Genomic DNA, 4,345 nt, shown 5'->3' with positions numbered 1-4,345 from the left:
CATTGTGTTCGCCGTTGTCGGCATGGTTGACCGACCCCGCATATGCATCAACGCGTCTGCAACCAACATAGCCGTGGCGCACGTCCCCTTCCAGCCCACGCTGACTCGCTACCGGTCGGAGTACCCGGGCACCAACGGCTTCATGCCCTTTGGGCTGAGGAACGCGGCTTCCACTTACCAGAGGCTCCAGCAGGCCATGCTCGTACCCCGCCTGCTGGGGCGCCGCGAGGAGGAGGAGGAGATGCTTGGGCCAAGTGTCGGCCCCGAGCCTCGGGAGGTGGCGGACCCGTGAGGGTCGCGACCGCGGAGACAAGAAATCAAGCGACAACGGAGCTTCCGGCACTTCAGTGACCCAGCCGCCAGGTGACTTTTTGATGGCCGCTGTCAGGTAACTTTTCGGTTTACCCAGTCCGTAGGAAACCCCAAGGCCATGTGGCCTCCCCCAGCTCCAGACTTTCCCCGGCTACTACATTCGTTTATGCATCGTTTGGTTGTTCAATTGCACCTACTAGGCATCCTAACGTTCTGCCTTGGTTATATTGTCGGGCGATCGGCCCCCCGCTTGGGGGCTCCAGTCAAAATTTGTTCATGCAGGTGCACAGCCTCGCTCCTAAAGAAGAAGAAGTCAGCGGGGTTTTCCAATGACCCAAACCAAGTCAATTCAGTACACCAATGACTCGGGGGTAGGGACACTCGCGAGGCCATAGCGTCCTCGCGACCTCCCATATACACCCCCACCGTGACACTCTCACGTAATAACGAGCCGAGGCTGTATACGCCCAGGGCACCCCGAAGACGCGGAGGGGTCCATCCCACGCCTAGTGGCATCCCTTCCGCACTGGGGAGAATATCAGGCCCCAATGCCTCGGGGGTAGGGACACTCGTGAGGCCATAGTGTCCTCGCATCCTCCCATATACAACCCCATCGTGACACTGTCACGTAATAACGAGTCGATATTGTATATGCCCAGGGACCTCCGAGGACGCGGAGGGGTCCACTCTACGCCCAGTAGAAGACCTATGCTCCGCGCTGGGTACAGACATGGGCAACCAATATAGTCCGCCAATGACTACGCCCTCAGCTGGCATCAACATAGCTCGCCAATGGCTACACCCATGACCGTCAAGGGGATCGGCATAGTCCATCCGTGACTTCGCCCACACCTAGCGTGTGGGCAAACAACTGAAGGTACGGAGCCACTCGCACGTCAAGTGGGACCGCTGAGCATCGCGACTCACGGGCCTAACTGTGCCCGTAGCCCCTTCCCCTTTGGGCCGTCCTTGGAGAGTTCAATTGCGGGAAGGTACGCGCGAGGCGGGCCCTGCCAACGCAGAGCCCAGTGCGCTCGACAAATCTCTTTGAATCCCTTAGGAAGAACACTGGAGTCACTCGTACGTCAAGGGAGACTACTGAGCATCACGACTCAGGAGCTTGAACTGCGCCCGTAGCCCCTTGCCCTTTTGAGCCGCCCCTTTCTGGTCGGTTCAACCGCAGGGAGGTACGCGCGGGGCGGGCCCTGCAGATGCAAAGTGTTGAAGGAGTTCGAGAGTCTCATACCATTGGGTTCTTAGGAAAGGCATCGGAGTCGCTCGCACGTCAAGGGGGACCCCTGAGCATCGCGACTCACGGGCCTAACTGCGCTCGTAGACCCTCCCTCCTTTGGGTCTTCCTTGGTTTCTAGTCGGTTCAATTGCGGGGAGGTACACGCGGGGCGGGCCCTGCCGACGCGGAGTGCTGAAGGTGTTCTAAGTTTCGGACTCTTTGCCACGTTCTCCTCATGAGGGCAGCTCGTGTGTCAAGGGGGACTTCTGATCATCGCGACTCAGGAGCCTAACTACGCTCGTAGCCCATTCCCCCTTTGGGCCGTCCTTGGTTTCCGGTTGGTTCAATCGAGGGAAGGTACGCGCGGGGCGGGCCCTACTGACGTAGAGTAACACAGCAAACATGATAGGAACAAGGGGAGGAAAACACTCGAGCATTCAATTATTACAGACCATGACCCAGTTCATGAAAACGCAAATGAGTTTAACGCCTCCACGAGGCACGATGTGCATTGCAGGCAGATAACAAGTGTAAGGGATCGGGAGGAGCCGCCGCCAATCATCCCCTCCGCAGGGGGTTGGTCATCGAGATCAGAGGCATAGTCTTCCCTGTCATCAGCTCCAGCGGCACCTGGAGACAAGGGGGCGCGATAAGGGCAAACCCCCTCACCAACGCGTCCACATGACCCTTCACCGCCTCCGCGGCGCGGTTGCGGGCCTCGGCAGGGACCGGCATGATCACGGAGATTAGATCGAACCCAGGGTCGTGAAGAGGAAGGTGACTGAACGATTCACAGCCGTGAAGAAGAGGTCGCGGCACTCGTTGTCCAAGATCTTGTCCATCTGTGCGACGGGAGCCTCCAGCGCCACGACGAGCCCCTCCGCGAGCACGGCGAAGCCTCCCTCTGGGGTGGTCAGAGGCTCGTCGAACCCATCCCGACAGAGGGAGTGGAGCGCCTTGTGAAGCCCAAGCTCGACGACATGGAAGCGAGCTAGCTCAGAGGTCTTCCTTTCTTCGCCCGCGGCGAGAGCTTTTTCCCGGGACTCAAGGAGAGCCTCCTTCATGGTGACACCCTTCTCCCACTCAACCAGGCGCTCATGTTCCGTGTCCAGGCGACTCGCCTCCCGGGACAGCTCTCCCCCCGGGGCAGCGAGCTTGGCATCATGGGCCTTGAGTTCCTCCTCCTGCAAGCGGCGTTGCTCGACCAGCCTGGCATGTTCGCCTTGGAGGGCGTTCAGGCGGGTTTCCACCTCTTCGTAGCGTTCGACGGCCGACTTGGCCTCCTTCAGCGCCCACTCACACGTGGCGTGGGTGGCCATGGCCTCTCCCTCGACCTTCCTCATGTCGACTGCGACACCATTCAGGGCGGTGAAGGTCGCGTCCATTATGCCCCCGGGGAGCACCGAGGCCTTCTGGACCCCTTTTTGAGGAGCCTCCAACACTGGCACAGGTGGCGCTTGCTACTGCAACGAAAGACCTTCCAATGGCGCCAGAAATAGGAGTGTTGCTTGATACTCCTCAGCAACGGCACCAGGAATCCTTCAGCTGCGGCTACGCCTTAAGGGACTTCCTAGGAAAGTATGCAAAGGATTTCCCCCGTGGCCTTGGAGCCTTGCGTTGGTGTTCCCTCGAAGCGGAAAGGGTGATGTAGCGTAGCGGTGGTAAGTATTTCCCTCAGTTTGAGAACCAAGGTATCAATCCGGTGGAGGAGTATCAAAAGATCCTGCACAAACACAAAAGCTTGCTCCCGACGCTATAAAGGGGTTGTCAATCCCTTATAGATTGTTTGCCAAGTGAGAACTGAAAGCAACAAAGTAACAAAGAAAAGTAAAAGCGGAGATGTAAACGATGGATGTGAATAGACCCGGGGCCGTAGTGTTTACTAGTGGATTCTCTCATGAAAGCAAGTAGACGGTGGGTGAACAAATTATTGTCGAGCAATTGATAGAACCGCGCAAAGTCGTGACGATATCTATGCAATGATTGTTTCTATAGGCATCACGTCCATAACAAGTAGACCGATACTTTCTGCATCTACTACTATTACTCCACACGTCAACCGCTATCCAGCATGCATCTAGTGTATTAAGGCCATAAGAACAGAGTAACGCCTTAAGCAAGATGACATGATGTAGAGAGATAATCTCAAACCAATGATAAAAACCCCATCTTTTTACCCTTGATGGCAACTACTTGATGTGTGCCTTTCTGCCCCTACTATCAATGCGAAAGGTCACCACATGGTAGAACCCAAAACCAAGCACTTCTCCCATTGCAAGAATCATAAATCTAGTTGGCCAAACAAAACCCAAGACTCGGAGAGACTTACAAGGATATCAAATCATGCATATAAGAAATCAGCAAAGACTCAAATATATATCATAGATAATCTGATCACAAATCCACAATTCATCGGATCTCGACAAACACACCGCCAAAGAAGATTACATCGGATAGATCTCCATGAAGATCATGGAGAACTTTGTATTGAAGATGCAAGAGAGAGAAGAAGCCATCTAGATACTAACTACGGACACGTAGGTCTGAAGTGAACTACTCACGAGTCATTGGAGGGGCGATGATGATGATGAAGAAGCCCTCCAACTCCAAAGTCCCCTCCGGCAGGGTGCCGGGAAGGGTCTCCAGATGAGATCTCGCGGAAACGGAAGCTTGCGGCGGTGGAAAAGTATTTTCGAGGCTCCCCTGATTTTTTGCGGAATATTTGGGAATTTATAGGCCAAAGATCTAGGTCAGGGGGCGGCCAGGGAGGCCACAAGCCTGCCCACCGCCGCCTCCCCCTGG

Source organism: Hordeum vulgare, chromosome 6H (genome assembly GCF_904849725.1).
Source record: "Hordeum vulgare subsp. vulgare chromosome 6H, MorexV3_pseudomolecules_assembly, whole genome shotgun sequence".
Classification (NCBI taxonomy): domain Eukaryota; kingdom Viridiplantae; phylum Streptophyta; class Magnoliopsida; order Poales; family Poaceae; genus Hordeum; species Hordeum vulgare.
Note: the sequence above shows the minus strand (reverse complement) of the source record.